The following is a 19,418-nucleotide window of genomic DNA, read 5'->3' as shown; positions in this document are numbered from 1 at the left end:
AAGAAGAGATTATCTTTGAGATGATAAGAAGTTAATCCTATTGGTCTTAAACGATACAAGGGTGTATAAGAGTGGTTAACAAATATTAGAAGTTAAACGAATCAAGGATGTTGTAACCCGTATTTTCGGGTAACACTAGAGGTGATTAACTGTCCCAAGAGGTCTTGTTTTAATGTATTTGAATCATATAATATCCGCATCATAAGTCTTGAAGTCAAGCGAGTTATGAAACAAAAGTCGATAAAAGTTGTCGCAACTTAGGTTTATAATTTTACTTAAACTTTAAGTCAAATGTTACTATATTTTTCTCCCAATGTGCTTGGAATTATGGGGTGATCTACCTATCAAATTGAAGATCTATGAGTCTAGTTTCCAACGCATTAAACCGTTCGTTGATACGATCTCGGAATAGAGAGATATTCGCATTTTTGCGAGAGTGCGCCAAGCTGCTCTCTATGGGGCCCACAAAGGCGGTTTAAGACATATGGACATATATAAGATACCTCAACCCCGTTTTAAGTCATTATTTTTCAGTATATTCAGACTTTATAACCCTAAAAACAGTCTCTCAAGGTTCTCTCATGATCCAAGACCCAAACAAAGGGCAAACAACACAAATCAAATGTCGGGAATCCCGTGGCGCTAGTAAGTTTCTTGTTCTTCTTGTTATTGCTGATTTTTGTGTTGTTCCAGCTCGTGTGGGAGATTGTTTTAAATGTTTTATGTCCTGTAAATACACCTTCAAGTTTTTAATATCAACCCTAGGTGATTTCAAGTCTTCTAAAGTAATTCTAGTGCCGAAAAACCCGAATTAATTACTAGTTTCGCTTCCTTGTTCTTGTGGCAGAATTGAAGGGATATTTCGTGGAAAATTAAGGTAAAATTGGAGTTGTTCTTTCTGTTTAAAGGTAAGGAACCTCTTACTCTATATATATTTAAGATTATCCAAGTTGCAGCTAAGTCGTTGAAGCTAGAACTTGTGAAATATATATCAAAAAGCTTGGTAGTAATGTTGTTGGTTGGTGGACTGTTTTGGAGGCTCAATATGATTATTAATGATGTTGTTTGGGCTGTTTGGTGATTGTATTGACTTGTGGGAAGTCATATAAATAGGGGAGGTGCTGTCCGTTTCATCGTAAAATAGGTTGTGGTCGATACATAATAGTTACGACGCTTAAACGATAATGATAGTGTCATTTGTCTTATTGTAGACTAAGGAGTCGTGATATTTGCATAGCTTGAGGTTGGGCAGTATATACAAGGTATGTGAGGCTATCCCCTTCATTCTTTTGCACGACTCCGATTGTACATAATGTAATGAACGAGCTCCCAAAGATACTCTACTCTTAGAAGCTAGCAGTACTTACATTGCTGCCCTTCTTATGAAACGATTGGTATTGATGTTACTTCTCTTATTCTTATATTATCAATGTTGTTGGTAGTTCCTGATTCTTATAAGTTTCTTGATGAAGGTTTAATCCTAATAACGTGTACGAAGGATACCGACCTTACGTCACTCCGAAAGATTCAAAATGTGATTCCAATAAGTCCAGCATGCATCATATATATGTATCTATTTTACTCTACCGAGCCGCGCTATAGTTGGCCGGGTATGGCACCTATTGTGCAACCACTGATCAGTTAGGTTTTACCGAGCTCCACGTGGCCGGGTACGATTCTACCGAGCCCTATGATGGCCGGGTACGTTTTACCGAGCCTATTATGGCCGGGTACGATATGATGATGGTGATGTCCACAAAGGCGTATGTTTTAAAAGTTTATGTATATATATGTATGTATCATGTATTTCATGTCAGTAGCCCTCAGAGGTACCCAGATGTCACAGGTTGTATATTCTCTATCCATGTTTACATTACTGTTCTTACTTATGCTTTCTTGCCTCACATACTCAGTACTTTATTCGTACTGACGTCCTTTTTATTTGTGGACGCTGCATATCGTGCTGCAGGTCCTGATAGACAGGTAGACGTAGCTCCCCCACCACAGTAGGCTGTCCAGTTCAGCGGTTATTGGCGAGATCCCTTCTCCGGACTTGCCGTGGTCTTGGTATGCATTTTTGTTATAGACCTTATGGGTATGTCGGGGCCCTGTTCCGGCAATGTTGTAGCACTTATGTTCTTTTAGAGGCTCATAGACAGGTGTCGACTTATGTATGGTTTAGAATGCCTTTTTGGCTGATTTTTGTTGTATAGTATTTCATGGCATCATGATAGCTCGCACCTTATATATAGTTTCTTGACAGTCTTGTCGTCCCATGTTATGTATGTTCATGACATTATCTTTCATTGTTGGATGTTCATGATCCATTTCTACTATTTATATTGATCTTGTCGGCCCTTAAAGATAATAAGGAAGGTTAGATAAAATGTACGTTGGTGCTCGGCAAGTATGGCCCGGGTGCTAGTCATGACCCGCCAGTTGGGTCGTGACACTTAGCTTTATCTATTGCAATTTATTTCCCTAGCATTGTTTGATGATATTAAGTCAATTATTGTTAGATTAGTTCATGTTGTTAACTATTTCGCATAAGTTATTTCTCCGCTTTCCATTATTTATCCTTATTATGTTTTCATACTGTTTATTATATCCTAGTAGGTGTCTTGACCTAGCCTCATCACTACTCTACCGAGTTTAGGCTTGATACTTACTGGGTACCGTTGTGCTGTACTCATACTATGCTTCTACACAATTTTGTGCAGATCCAGGTACGTCTGCTCGTGCTGCTCGTTAGTGATCATCTATTAGCTGCTTACAAAGACTTCAAGGTATGCCTGCTCGGCTTCCGCAGGCCTCAGAGTCACCTTCCTTTACCTTTTAGTATTGTTGTATTTTTCATTCAACATTGATGTACTAGACACTTTATCTTACTCTACAGAGCTTATGACTCAGTTTCACTAGTCTTGGGGAGTGTATTGTTGTTGATTCTATTTTTGGGAGTTTATATCAGTTATTCAGCCTTGTTTTAGTATTCTGTTTATTATTTCACCAAGTTATTATTAACTGTTAGGCTTACCTAGTCGTAGAGACTAGGTGCCATCACGGCATCCTACGGAGGAAAATTGGGGTCGTGACATATTCGGCTTAAAGTGTGTATATTTATATGCATATTACCTCATATTTTACACGTGTTGGACTCGTTGTTGGGCTCCCATGGATGGACTTTGTTGTTGGGCTCCCACGAATTCAGAAGCAATTTGATGCAGTATGGGTGATTGTGGATAGGTTGACCAAGTCGGCTCATTTTATTCTGGTAGCAACTACCTATTCTTTAGAGCAGCTGGCTCAGGTTTATATCCACGAGATTGTCCGACTTCATGGCATACCGATATACATCATCTCTGACCGGGGTACGCAGTTCACATCATGTTTCTCGAGAGTTGTACATCGTGAGCTAGGCACATAGGTTGAGTTGAGTACAATATTTCACCCTCAGACGCACGAACAGTCCGAGCGCACTATTCAGGTATTATAAGATATGCTTCGTTCATGCGTAATGGATTTCGGGGGCTCTTGGGATCAGTTCTTGCTACTTGCAGAGTTTTCCTACAATAATAGCTACCAACCGAGTATTCAGGCCTTTATGAGGCCCTATATGGGAGACTGTGTCATTCTCTAGTTGGGTGGTTTGAGTCGGAAGAGGCTAAGTTATTAGGCACAGATTTGGTTCGAGATACTTTGGAGAAGGTCAAGATGATCCAGGATCGGCTTCGTACATCCCAATCTAGACAGAAGAGTTATGCGGATCGAAAAGTTTGTGATGTTGCATTCATGGTTGGAGAGCGAGTCTTGCCCTGGGTTTCATCCATGAAGGGTGTGATGAGGTTCGGGAAGAAGGGCAAGTTGAACCCTAGGCATATCGGACCTTTTGAGATTCTTGAGAGGATTGGTGAGGTGGCTACAACTTGCATTGCCACCTAGTTTATCTGCGGTTCATCCAGTGATCCATGTATCTGTGCTCTAGAAGTATTATGGTGATCCGTCTCATGTTTTAGACTTCAGCACAATCCAATTGGACGAGTACTTGACTTATATTGTGTAGCCGATGGCAATTTTGGACCGACATGTCTGGAAGTTGAGATCAAAGAATATTGCTTCAATAAAGGTTCAATGGAGGGGTCATCTGGTCGAGGAGGCGACATGGGAGACCGAGCACGATATACAGAGTCGTTATCCTCATATATTCACCACTTCAGGTATGTCCTTATGAACGTTCGAGGACGAAGGTTTGTTTTAGGGGGGGGAGGGGGAACGTAATGACCCGACCGGCCGCTTTGTGTAGTTATTACACCCCGTTACCCCCTTTGTATGCTTCACACATGCGTGTTTATAGTTTTATGACTTGCGGGGTTGATTAGTTTCGTTCCGGAAAGCTTTAAGGTTGATTTGGATCCTTGATTTTTAACTTAGAAGTTTAAATTAGAAAATATTAAGCAAACTTTGACTTTTGAGAAAACGACCCCGAAACTGTGTTTTGATGGCTCTAATAGTTTTGTATCGTGATTTCGGACTCGGGCGTATTCCTGGAGTTAATTTTGGTAGTCCGTTGGTTGATTTATGTTGATTTGCCAAAATTTGGCAATTTGAAGTTGAAAGGTTTGACCGTAGGTTGACTTTTAGCAATCGAGCTTGGAATTTGATTTTGGGACTAGGAATAGGCCCGTTATGGTATTTAGAACTTGTCTGCAAAATTTGGTGTCGTTTGGAGCTGATTTGATAGGATTCAGACATTTAGTTACAATTTTAGATATTCTCGAACTTTACTTTGAATTTCATGTGTTTTAGAGTTCAATTCATAGTTTTAGATGTTATTTTTGTGTTTTGATCACACGAGCGAGTTTGTATGATATTTTTAGACTTGTGTGGATGTTTGGTTTGGAGCCTCGAGGGCTCGGATGAGTTCCGGACATGTATCAGAATGGTTTTGAATTTAAAATGAACTGCTGGTGCTCAGTTATCACAATTGCCAGCACCAGCCTCACAATAGTATGGGGTCATATGTCGCAAATGCGACTTCCCCTTTGCATTTGTGAAGGCATCGGATTTTAGGTTGGTTCGCATTTGCGATGATGGCCAGTTCGCAATTACGAAGCTTTTTCTCGCAATTGCGAGGATTTATAAGGATGTCAGAGTTCGCAAATGCGAAACCTGGTCCGCAATTGAGAGGGTTCACAAATGTGAACCCTGTGTTGAAAATGCGGCATCTGCAGCTGGTTAAAGGGTTGGGAGACGGAACTTTTAAAAACATTCTTTCATTTTTGAACCCTAGGTTCGGTAGGAGGCGATTTGGAGAGGGGATTTTCACCTACAATCTTTGGGTATGTGATTCTAATCTATTTCTAATCATATTCTATCAATATATCTTAGAGTTTAACATCAAAATCATGTGAATCAAAGTGAAAATTTGTGAAACTTTGTCAAGTTTTTGAAAAATAACAAATTGAGTTTTGAGAGTCAACTTGGACTCGAATTTTGAAACTAATCACATATATGAACTCGTGGGGTCATGGGCAATCGGAATCTACCATTGGACCCGGGTTTTGACCGGGGGTGGGGGGGGTGGGGTGGGGTGATTTTTGTTGACTTTTTAGAAAAAGTGTAAAGATCTTAGCTTTATCTAATTCAATTGATTTCCCTAGCATTGTTTGATGATATTAAGTCTATTTTTGTTAGATTTAAGCCGTGTGGAGGCGACTTTTAGGGGAAAAACTATTTTTGAGTGTTGAATTGGCCTAGTTGAGGTAAGTGTCTTGCCTAACTTTGTATGGGGAAACTACCCCTTAGGATTGGTATTGATTGATTCACTTGTGCTATGTGAAAGCCGTGTATGCAAGGTGATGAGTGGGTACACGGGTTGTACGTGGTATTTGACCGGTTTACGCTACTTAGACTGCTGCCATGCTTTAATTGAAATGCCATATCATGTTCTAAATTTCCATAGTCAATCTATCCCTTATTTGTGTTAGTCTATCCTTACGTGCCGTAATTAACTTGTTTAACACTTGTTCTACATCCTACTTGATAAATTGCTCTCATGCTTTAGTTGAACTTGTTGCGTCTTTTATATTTACATGCTATCTCTTCATTGCTAATTATTATAACTTGAAGTTATTGTTCGTGTTATCTCCTTCATTATTGATTATCATTACTTGAAATTATTGTTCATGTTATCCCTTTTTTTTGTTGATTTCCATTGTTCTAAGTCCTTGTTATACATTATCTCTTCCATTCCGAGTTGTCCTTATTTAATATCGTGGTTATACATTATCTCACTGTTGAGTCATTGGTGTTGAAGTTGTGAAAGCCTTTATAATGTTGAGGCAAAATTGTTATTGTTGAAACCTCTTCTTTGTTGAGCATTTTACATTCATTGTTGTTGTTGATATTCTTGTACCTGCTGTAGTGGATCCATGAGCTATTGTTGTAGAAACATCGATATTGTTGATTGTTATCAAGTTGTGATATATGGGCACTTGTGGTGCGAGTTGTAATTGTGATGTGATATTGACGCGCATACGGCGGTATAAGGCTTGCGGTTAATGTGCATGTGGCTGTATAAGGTGGGACTTATGTGCATGTTGTTTGTAGGGGAAATACGTGATTCCACACAGCATCATAAGGTGTGCTAAAGTACATGTAGCTATTTCGGGAATACTATTTTCAAAACCAATTTCAAATGTAAGGCTCACGTAGAGGCATAAGGAAGGATTGTGATTGGGATTGTGAATTATGAATAAATAGCGGTACCTCGGTTGTGATTCTTGATATTTATACACAAGAAGGTACCTCAGTGGTGATTTTTATTGAACACAAGATGATACCTCGTTGTAATTCTTATTATTTTGTTCTTCCTTGTTTTTGTCAGTTATTGTCTGTACATGATCATTGTGGTTCTCATTCACTGATTTCTTTATGTTATTTTCGTGCTTAAAATTACGGTATTAGTTCATGATGTTAACTGTTTCACATTAGTTATTTCTCTGATTTCCATTATTTATCCTTATTATGTTTTCATAATGTTTATTATATCCTAGTAGGTGTTTTGACATGGCCTCATCACTACTCTACCGAGGTTAGGTTTGATACATACTGGTTACCATTATGGTGTACTCATACTACGCTTCTGTACATTTATTTGCAGATCAAGGTATGTCTGCTCGTGCAGATCATCTGTTAGCTTCTTACGGAGACTTCAAGGTATTCTTGCTCAGCGTTCGCAGGCCTCGGATCCACCTTCCTTTACTTTTTACTACTGTTGTATTTTTCATTCAGACAGTGATGTACTCGACACTTTAGCTTACTCTGTAGAGCTTATGACTCAGTTCCACCAGTCTTGGGGAGTGTATTGTTGTTGATTCTATTTTCAGGAGTTTATATCAGTTGTTGAACCTTGTTTTAGTATTTTGTTAATTATTTATGTCAAGTTATTATTAACTGTTAGGCTTACCTAGTCGTAGAGACTAGGTGCCATCACGACATCCTATGGAGGGAAATTGGGGTCGTGTCATTTTCGGCTTAAAGTGTGTATATTTATATTCATATTGCCTCATATTTTACTCGTATTTTGTGGAATTTGGATGTGCAATGTAATGATTTATTGTAATTTGTGGTATTGTTATGTGTAGGAGTCATCCGAAGGTAATGCAGAACGAAAGTGGACGAATTGAAGCAATAAGAGAACAAAAGGAGAAAATCGGACAGTGTAGCGCCCGGGGTAGTGTGGGGCGCTACATGTTGTAGAACTTTCAGATTCAAAAATTTTCCAGCGCCACGGCTAGATCCCCACACTACCGTGGATACTGGGTGATGGATTCACACTTATTTCACCCAGGACAAGGTTATTTCGGCCCTACACGATCCTAACTCGTATAAAAGAGGTCCTAAACCTAATTTGGAGGATATCTAACATAATTTTGGGATGAGAAAACTCCACTTTGGGGTTGGGGGGGTGGGGGCGGGAGAAAAACCACGCTTAGGTGGAGGTTTCTAGCTAGTATTTCTTCTCTTCTCTTCCTTTAATCTCATAGTTTATTAGTTCTAGAGTTGTGGGTGCTACATGAATGTTGTAGTTTGAAGCTTATATTTTTCTTACTATTTTATCATATTAGTTGATTTATTTCTTTATTACCAATTGAATACTATCTACAAATCTAGGATTGAACTCGAGAGAGGGAATTCTAGATTGCATATAAGATTGAGTCGAGCAAGATCTTAAACCTAAGTATCGGGAACAAATTTGCGGCTACAATAGGGATATACCTAATTGCCTTGCTTGGTTATTATACAGGAATTATTAATGCATTTTTGTTAATCCTAATTCCATAGAAATATAGGCGTTAGGTTAGCTTGAATAGGCTAGTAGTACATCGGGAAAATACTACGAGTAATATTAACCTCGTCAATCTATAAACCAAATAAATTAATTAGATAATTTAAGTGGATGAGTCAACGAGATTGTTAGCTAATCCATAGCTCTAGAATATCGTCTCCCATTGAATTCATGTCTAATTTTGCCAACTTGTTTTCTTTAATCTCTTAGTTTGCTACTCTAGATTAGTTTTTGTTAAATATCCATACTTTAGAAAATCGCTTGAATAGATTAGCTGTCTTAGTTTAATTTAGTAAATAGTTAATCACAAGTCCGTGTGAGTACGATATCTGGACTTATAATCCTATATTACTTGTATGGCTACCTATACTTGCGTGTGCATTTGGGAGAAACAAGTTTTTGGCACAATTGCCGGGGACTTTGAAATTAAATATTTTGCTGGATTAGACTTTTACTTTCTATCTATTCAAGTTTTTAAATTTAGTCTAGCGTAGTACTTCATTAATTATTAGTAATTATTTTACATGGCATCTTGGAATGAGAATTGGTCGAATATTAGTTATTCTTATTTTGGTGATCGCTGTCCATATTGTGGAGGACCACACTTGTGGCAACATTGTGAATCTCAATCTTATGAGTGGAATTTTTGTAATGTGTGTGGTTGTCAAGGTGGACATTGGGATGGTTGTCCTAATTCTTTTTACCCTTCTCTGATCCCTTATTATGATGTTTCTAATAATGTTTATGAGTTTGATAGGAGCAATAAAGTGGAGGATGTGGAACGTGCTGCCCGTATTATGGACATGGTGAGGCAAGCGAGCAACAAGATGAAATTCAAAAAAAGGCTGCCTTAGAAATCAAAGTACTGCAGGCTAGAATGGAAAAATTAATGGCCAATTTTCAATAACAACCTCAACTAGACGAAGAGAGTGAGTTCCTACAAGAGGTAAAAGTTGAAGAAGCAGATATAGTGAGCCAATCTTGGGTAGAGGAACAAGCCTAACTAATAAATTCAAGGGTTTCTATAGAATGGTCTTTAAAATATGGCAGAACAGCTGATAGAGTTGGAGCGCATTAGACCTCATTCTAACCATTTTTCAACATTGAGTTTGGTTGGTGACACGAGAATTCATCCATCCAAGCCTATGGAGGAGTCAATGGATGGGGAACAAAGTGCATACATTCTGAAATTTGCAATGCCAAAAGGACAAAACAACACCCCTCACTTAAAGACCAAGAAGTGCAAGATGTGACATTATTTGCTTGGTTCTTTTGTCTTCATACCATCACCCCATGAACGTGACAGAAAACTTGATGCAAAATTGGGGGAACAAATCATATCCTGAAAGTGGAGGAAAGTGATTCTTTTTATTTCATCAAAAGAGGAGTGTCTAAGCATTAAAAGAGGCAAATCACAAAATGGTACAGACATGGTTCGGGCCGCAATTGACAGTGCGGTTTTTTTTTCTTCAAAAAAACTTTACAATTCCATACTACTAAGACTCCGAGCGAACCAAAGATGACTTTACCCCCTTTGTGAGCTTTGTCATAAACCCTTTTCACTGTCTAGTAACATGATAGCTTATCTCAGCACCTATCATATGTGTACATGTCAATTGAAAGGGGTCACTTGTTCGCATAAAGCTCATCTGAAACTTGGGATTCTAACAAATTGGTCATAGGAATATCTATTGTTCGCCCATCTCAGTATAACTTTCATGTCCACCTGGATCATGCCTCAGTGAGTAAATCACTTTGTTCCTAGTATTATAGTCACCCATGAAGTGGTCCGGTAGTCTAGCTTGAGAGTTACTATGACAGAAACATGTGTATATCATAGCAAAGTGTTCATTCTCTCTAACCAATACATGATTTTATCCCAATATTAAGATGTCCTAGCAATGAGGTTTCACTCGTGAAAGGTTGAAACTAGATGCTTTCAGATTTTGGCACATATCATGAGCATATTTATTTGAAAGACAAGTTTTTCGTATCTCTAGTACTCTCATATAGGATCAATTATCGGGAAGGGTTAAGCTGACAGAATGATAATAATCTTACAAGTGTTCAACTTCGTTTTTTTTTCAACCTCATGGGTTTGTGGCATAGATTCCTTGTGTCAGTTAATGTTAAGAGCGTAATGCAATTTCGTGTATTTTGAAACCCATATCACATCCAGGGTGCCAGAATCTTCTCATTTTGAGTTAAACTGATTTTCCCCACGAATAAGTGGGCAATTAGCATCAGGTACTTGGCTATTTCGCCGTGAGGTTACTATTGCCGAACAAGGAACATATGGAATGTAACAATTTTTACTGTACCCTTCATAACTCATAGTCTTCCAAGAATAACTGATGCTAACTTCTTTATCCTCCCGATCATGCCTCCTATGTACCACCAGTCTAAAAGAACTCACTTCTTTTATACCTTAGGATCACGTACATGGTTCCCACAATATCAATGTGTACTAGTTAACTCTATGCATCATTTGTCTAATCAATGATGTCATCACAATGATTAACCATGTCAGCACTGTGGGTAGTAATCTTCATATCTCTTAGGATATAACCTCCTGAAATGCCCTTCTCAGCACGTTGAGGGATTCTTGAATAATTCCAGCTCAAACTCGAACCTCATTTTTCCTATTTGTAGTAGATATCTAGAGAGTTGTAGTTTCGCACATGTCAAACAAGAAGCATCATTCCATGATCAAACATATTCGGGTAGGAAATCCCATGGTCTTACTCATTCAGTCACATCATAGTATAAGGAGGAGGGGGGGATTGAAGGTCGCCAAGGGTCCAATTCGGGTGATCGACATAGAGATTTAGAGTTGAAGAAAGTGAACGGGTTATTCTTCAAATTTCCTCCATGAAGATATTATGAATTGTTAATAAAGGTAAGATAGGTGTAGTTTACATTTGGGCCTTATGGAATCTTGAAAGAAATAGGCCGAGCTATGCGTATGATGTCCCTCATCGTTGTTCTCCATGCACCCGGTGTTTCTTGTGTCTACGTCAAGGAGGGTAGTTGGGAATCGTTTGTCTATCATTATGGTGGAAGCTATTGAAGGTAGAGTTAATGGATAATTTGCTTATGAGAGGTCCCTAATTATCATCCTTGTTAGATAAGTCCGTAAGTTGAAATTGCCTCCGCCAAGTGCTATGGCTAAGTCCGTGAGTCGAGGATGTCACCTCGAAGGCTGAAAGTGTTGCGGAAAGGAAATACTTTCAATTGTTTGTATAGACAAATGGTTGTGATTCGAAAGGTACCTTCTATGTGTTATGATATAAATATGTGCAATTCATGTCTAGAAATCACTTTTGATAATGTAATGCCGGTCATGTTGAGATTAGTTTTGTTGATGTATATTATGACATTGTTGAGTTATGGAGGTGTTGTTAGGGTGGTTTTGGTGTTACTCTAGTAGGTCGATAGGCCTAATTACAGGGGACACTCTGCCGAAAATTTTGCAAAAGTTTGGCAGTTAGCCAAATTTGGGAGCTTGAGATGTTTGAAAGAAGAGTTGAATTATGTTAGGTGTTTGGGGCGGACTCTACTCCTAATTCGAGGATGAATGATCCTAAGTGGGGGAGGATGTAAGGCCCCATAAAATTTCACTAAGGGATTCAAGTTTTACGCTGCCGAGGTAGGGTGATGTGTACGGATGTAGTAGTTACTCACTAGCGTAAGGAATTTTTGGGTTGAAGAATGCATCGAGGAATTGGTGGAAAAGATTTCCTGAAGGGCGAGTTATGCAGTCAGATTTGCGATCACAGATCCATTATGTAGGCCACATACCCGTCATAGAGTTGAGAAGAAAAATGGTTAAATTTTGAAGGTCGTTTTGCGGTCCATTCTGTGATCGCATATCCATTTCGCGGTCCGTATTTTCCATCGCAGATTTGGCATGAATAATTTTGTTGGATGATTCTGCGATGCATTCTGAGGCCGCATCAGTGGTCTGCGGACCGTAGACTTATCGCAGACCGGTCCAGTCTAGCCCAATGCTTGACATCTTTTTCGCGTCCTATTTTGCAGGCTGCATATCTGTTATGCGGTCCATTCTGCGACCGCAGACCTGAGTTCGGAGGGTCCATTTTCCTATTTTTATAACTCGACCCCATTTTGATAAATAGCCTTTGGGGCTCATTTTGAAATGAATGTCAGGTAAATTTAGTGAGAGGTAAGACTATTTTAGAGAGAGAAGGGGAAGGCCTAGCATTCTAAGCACCCATTCTTGCAACAATCTTCAAGAATCAAGGAGACCACTCACTAGACCACCATATATCCAGATACGTTCCTGTCCTATACCACCCATGCAAGTTATTTTAGGGTCTAAGTATATTGTGGGATTGGAAATAGGCCATGCATGTGACAATAGCTTGTAGTATGTAGGGTTAATGAACTATTTTGGGTAGTTTCTTATTGAAATTTGTTGAGGGAGGAAGGGATTACCATCGTAGAGCTTTGTAGTCTATTTTGCATACTAGGTGTCTGACAAAATTCCTAAGAGAGTTACACAATGGGAATCCTCCTAATTATTAACCGATTTTGCTATCTTCCTATAGATTGTAATTGCTTGAAGTGTTGGAGCATTGTAGTAACTTAAGGAAAGCTCAAGCAAGGTATGTTGGCTAAACTTCTCTCTTGGAATCGAATTCCATGATGTTCTCGTAAATTTCAAGTATGGTTGGCCCACGTTCCTAATTCCCATGTTCCGAGTTATCCTTTACAAATGTTACTATTCCAAATAAACTTGTGTTTAAAGATATGTACTAGAAATATGTACTGAATGCTCCTATCGTATTGTGCTCTCCTTCGAGAATGTATTCAAATGTGACCAATATATAGGAATATTATCATTTCAATCATGTTTTTAATTGCAGGTTGTTATGCCCAATAGTGAAAGAAAACTCAATGCGCCTAAGACCCCGCTTATTCATATTCATGCTTAAGGCCTTGATCCCAAATGCGCTTAATATTGATAACCTATGAATATGTTTGAAAGTGAATGTACTAAGGTGAGATATAAAACATGGCCATGGTTATTGTAGCTAGTGCATTTGATTTGAAGTCGTGTTTAAATCGTAAATCACCATGCCCTTCTTTATAAAACTTCCAATGTGATTTGAGTTCTTACATACTCAAGAGTTGAAATTGTGTATTTCCCTTTTGTGAAGAAGTATTTAAAAAGATACGGTGTATTACTCTCTTATGATTGTTTTCTCTCGTGTTGTGATTACAAGTCATTGTGCTCCATACTTTGAAAATGGATCTAATGTGTTTAAAGCTTTCATTACCAATGAACTTAAAGTTGTTATTTCCGAAATATTCTATATGTTGATGTTTATGTTGATTGTCCTTGAAAGTAAAGAAATGAAAGCGTGAAATGTGAAATACGGCCACCGTGCCATGAAAGAAGAATCATAAGTATGGCTAAGAGGGACAATGAAATAATAATGATGTTGTGAATGGTTGAAGTTACTAACGAGGCTATATATAGTGTGAAAGGTAATGAGGTGAATATAAAAATATATTTGTACTTTTGTTTCCCTTGTGTGCAAAACAAAAATGTTTTAGGGAGTATCATTAGCAAACCGAGGAAGGGTGGGTCATAAGGCCCTCTCCCGAAACTACACGCCAGTGTAGGGGAGGATTGTGATTATTCCCCTTATTTGGGATGAGGTTTCAATATTGATGTGATTGTGATTATTCCCCTTAATTTGGATTATATTGATATTAGCTATGAATTGAAAAGTCAACCCATACGGCATATATGAGAAGGTGGCCTAGCCCATCGGGTGGAGATCGGACTCCATGTTGCTCACATGGTGGTACGACCCTTGATAACACCTTTGTTTCTCATCACATGTCAAACCACATTGTCTGTGCGGAGATGGCCTAGTTGATTGGGAATGATCGGACTCCGTGCTAAATACACGGTGGTATATTGGTGCTAATGATCTCCCAACCAAAAACATATATTACTTTTGTAATTTTGAAAATTGTTATGTTTTAACTTGGCATTTAGATATCATTGATTGTTACTTGTTGCTTCCATGGTTTTTCCCCTCATGATATTGGCGTTTATTTCAAAAGAGGACATTTAGCTTTACATACTAGTACTATTTCACATGTACTAACGTCCCTTTTACCTGGGGCGCTACATCTTCAATGGATGCAGGTGGTTCATCAGCGGGCAACTTTGGTCCTCGTTAGCAGTCACTCTCTATTCAGCAGGTTTTGGTGAGCCCTACTCTGTCCCGGGCCTTGTGTCATTTGACGTAGTATTTTGAGCTTTGAGGTATAGCTGTGGCCTTGTCGCCGGCACTTCCATTCTTCTCTTCTGTTGTATTTAGAGGCTCCGTAGACAAGTTATGGGTGGTGTTTGATGTTGGGTAATGAACTAGAAGTGTTGGTATGTGGCAAACATGTTTTTCATCATATCTATAAACTTGTAATATTTTGGAAGTCTTAAATGAATAGCTTTTGGAATAATGGTAAAAGAATGCGGAACACTTAACTCTTTACATGTTTATCTCTTGTACTGATTCTTATATTGTTAATGGGCATGGTTGGGTAGAAGGAATCTAGTAAGCTTGGGGTATCTCTATTGAGCGACGGTCACGCTCCCCGAGGTCGGGGTGTGACACAATGGTTGCAGCCAGCGCCTCACTGGTGGTATTACTCGGCATACTTACCCCACTTAGCACTTTCATTAGGGCGTCTTTATGACTATCAAAACTCATCAGTAAATCCATGATTGATATTTGTGCCAGAGCTTTCTTCAGTTGTTCCTCCACAGAGTATTCTTTGATTGACGTCCTCTTCTAGAATTTTGTGGCCTCAGGGTCCGTCATATTTCTTCTTTGAATCTGCTCTCTTCCTAAATTCCCTCGGTTTGCATCCCCAGGGGCGTAGCATCTCCCTAACCTTGTCATACCGTGGGCTGCCACGAAATCTGTCATCCTGGCTTTTCTTTTTTGCTTATATGTCCACGGGACAATTTTGTATTCCCGATCCTTTTCATCCATATAGCAGCGACAGGTTGTCACTGGTAAGTTTGAACCATCACCATAGGTCTCAGTTGTACTGTGATCATCAGTCCTTTGAGGTGGGACCCTTGCGGCCTCTGCATTTCCTATCATGACAATGGTTCCTTTCAAATCGTATTCTTCATCCAAGGTGATCATGTTGACCCGCTAATTCTAGTGATTTGGTATCAGATTGGGGTTTACATTAGGCAAAGCCGGAGTGCACTGAATGGCTTTTCTTTTGATCAATGATTTAATTTCATTTTTCAGCTTAAAACAATCTTCAGTATCATGCCAAGCACGTTTGAATGGTACACGCACCTTTTGGTTGCATCAAAATACTGTGAGGGATACTCAGGAACCCTTCCTTCCACTGGATGTATCAAACCTGCTCTCCTTAATCTTTCAAATAGTTGAGCCACATGTTCAGTAATCGGGATATAATTTCTCGGACCCCTCTATTCGAATTCTGGTGAGGTCGTGGTGCATAAATGGGTCAGTTTTGATGAGTGGTGGTTTGGACAGGAGCATATGGTCATTGTGGGTTTGGGTTGTTATGGGTTAGAGGTGAGTTATATTGTGGTTGGGGGTGGTAATATGGCTGTGTGTTGTAGAATGGAGCAGAGGTAGGTGGTGGTGAATATTTGTTTGGGGAATAAGATGTGTTTCCATGATGTGGGTTGGGTTGATAATTAGGGCCGACTACTGATACTTTTTCCTTTTCCTTCTTTCTGCTACTCATCGACCCTGATATGATCGCCTTGCTAGTTGTTTGCAGTGCATCCATGGATTGTACTTTGCCGAATTTTATACCTTCTTCTAAGAAATCTCCCATTTTGATCAGTTCGGGGAATTTCTATCCCATCATGCCTATTAGCGTCCAACGCAAATACTTAGTCAATTCACTATCGTCCAACACAGGTTGTGCCCTGGCGGCTTCTGATCTTTATTGGCGTTCATATTATTGGAATGACTCAGACGGCTTCTTCTGCAGGTTTATCGGTGCGAACCTATCAAGAGTGATCTCCGTGTTGAATCAAAAGCGATTCATGAAATCTTCCGTCATATCCTGCCATGTCCTCCCGTCTAGTGGATCCCATCGAGAATACCAAGTAAGTGCTTCCCATATCAGGCTTCTTATGAATAACTTCATCCTCAACTTCTCGTTTCTTCTCACTTCAACTAACTTGTCACAATATGCCCTCAAATATGCATAGGGATCACCCGTCCCATCAAAGATATCGAGCTTTGGAGGCTTGTACCCTACTAGCATATCCACATCCGGATGGATACATAGATCCTCATAGTCCAGACTTTCACTTCTCCGAGCGACTTAGAGGTTCTTCATTTGTTTTCTCAAGATTTGTAACTGCTCAGACACTGACTCCTCCTCCTGGCGCCTAGCTTCTCTTTCCATCTCGGTGTACTGATAAATTTTATAAGGCACCCTGATTGTGACAGGCGCTGTAAAGGTAGGTTCGGAAACATCATATACAAGAGGAATATATCGCTCATGTGCAGCGGTATGGCCACAAGTATGTGCTAATTTTGGTGAGTGGTAAAGGTGACTTTGTCACGAGGAGGGGTGTGGATCGTGTTGGTGGTAACATGTGGGTTTTGTGGCGTTTGAACATAATGTGGTACGTAGGGAGTGTGGATAGGAGGATTTGGTTAGTTTGCGGAGGTTACTGGAGGTATGATTTGAGTGGTGGGGACCGAAGTCGGGGTGTTGTTAGCTTGGCGAGAGGTATAAGGGAAGTGGTCGGGGATTGAATTTAGAGTGGGAAAACGAGGTGGTTGTGGAAGCATTGTCACGACCAGGTGTGCTAGTTCCCTTAAATGTTGTACTTCTTCCCTTAAAGATTCCATCTCCTGGGCCATCCTGGCCACATGTTCATCATTCCTTGTATCGTTCTTCTCTCCCGATCGACACGGGAAATCAGCTACTACCAGAGCATGTTCGGTCGGCTTACTGTAGCAGACATCTTCCCTTTTGGTCTTAGATTGTACGATGGTTCTGCCGATTTTGGGTCGACACAAACTAACTTTTCTTTTGGGGAGTAATAATAAAGCTAGAAATAAAAGGAAAAGAAAAAAAACAAATTTGTGGGACCTCTCATCAGGAAAGCTAGAAAAAACAAATCAGGAAAGCGCATTTTCCTAAAATTTGTGGGACCTCTCATTGTCGGAAGTAGGCCTAAGTCGTGAATATTTGACAAATAATAAGATATGACACATTTAGATCCGAAGCAAATTTTGTTTTCATTGATAGTGTTTGGATTAAGATAAGCGGGAGAAGAGGTTGCATCATTGTTTCTGACATTCACAGAACTGCATGGGCTTGAACAACTTTCCTTATGGAAAATAAGAGAATTTGGGATAAACATACAAAGTGGGAAAGAAGGGGAAATCAACCAACTTCTAGCAACCATCCCCAAAATCATTCCCTATCTCATCTTCCTCTTCCGGCCCTTCCTCCGGATCTTCTTCAAATTCCTCTCCATCGTAATTGAATTTAGATTCTTCCTCCAAGTCTTCCTCCAGCTCTGTCTCGGATTCTATCTGGTTGCACTCTACTACTCGGTCATCATCTTCAGCAGGTGGTAGCATGTGATCAATGGACCCTGTGAACACTTGACGGTGCATCGAGGTAGTCAGAAGGTAATATGGCAGGATCTCATAGTAGATTTGCAAAGCAGCCACTGGGTCCTCCAGCCAGGCTATACCCTCTCTTCTTGGTCGGGCTTGCTCATCTTCCTCGTTGATCCAGACATAATACTCAAGAGTGCATCACGAGTTTTGACCCATTGGCATTGTGACCAGATCAGTGCATTCTTCTTGGAGCCTTCCTTTCCTTGGTATTGGAATCTGTCCATTGTACTCATCCTCATACAACGCTGTCCTCATCCTGAGAGGCACATATTGAATAAACCCAAACTCTCTGAGAACCTGTAGGGGTGAGTATGGCTGGATGCCCTCAAGTCATATTAGCTCAATGAAGTATTTCTAAGAAGTCCTTAGGATTTCCATTCCACCTAGATTGATAGCTTCCAATTGACCCATTTTCCACTTAGGTTGGTTCGCATTTCCCTCCACTCTTCTTGTACATATGGGGAGACCCAATGTCTCATCCTCTCATTATGGCTGCATATCATGTTGCTGACACCCACGAAGTAGTCGACCGTGGCCTCTCACTGGAACAAATGTTTTCTGGACCAGATTTAAAGCAACAAGTTACATCCCTTAAAGAAATCATACCCTCGTGCACATGTAGACAATGACCTTAGAATCTCAGCTAACACCATTGTACCAGATTAGCTTGGATGTTGCATCAAAATGTCACGAGAACCAAGAGTAACAAATTGATATTGATCTGACCTATTTTTTGTAGGAAAACCAACAATCCCAACAGCGCCAATGAGAAAGTTATGGGTCTGAGACTCTCCTACATTGACTGATCACACTAAAATTTTCCCAAGTACCATTCATAGCTTTGACAGTGTCCGAAACTATCAGACAGTTGATCCAAACTTACCAACCCATCATGGATGTTTATCAAACCTCGACTATTTGCCAGACCCAGAGTAACAAGAAACCTGTGGCTAGGTGTGGTGGCTGGTAATATCGGTTTCCTTCCTGTAAATGGAAGCTCCATGAAAATGGTAACTTCTTCCAATGTCAACACTAACTCACAATCAACAAAACTTGAACACCACATTGGCTGGGTCCCAGAACTCTATCTGCCAGCGAGTAAGCACCTTGTCTGCTCGGATGTTTAGCAAAGCGGTCAGTTTCCCCAGGTGTGTTCGGATTTCATCTCCGTGTTCTCGGTGGATATTCTTCTACCACTGCTTTAGCTTGTATTGTAATCCCATCACCATACTGATCTCATGGATATTTTGGTTGATTTCCATTTCTGAAGTGGGTAAAGAAAGGATTTGATAAGTGTTTGCTTCGGATCTTTAGGTGTCTCGTCAGGTTTGTTCATCTTTCCACAGAAGTCATGTCATTGAGTTCATGACCCGTTGACATTA

This window comes from Nicotiana tabacum, chromosome 4 (assembly GCF_000715075.1).
Source record: "Nicotiana tabacum cultivar K326 chromosome 4, ASM71507v2, whole genome shotgun sequence".
Lineage (NCBI taxonomy): Eukaryota > Viridiplantae > Streptophyta > Magnoliopsida > Solanales > Solanaceae > Nicotiana > Nicotiana tabacum.
Note: the sequence above shows the minus strand (reverse complement) of the source record.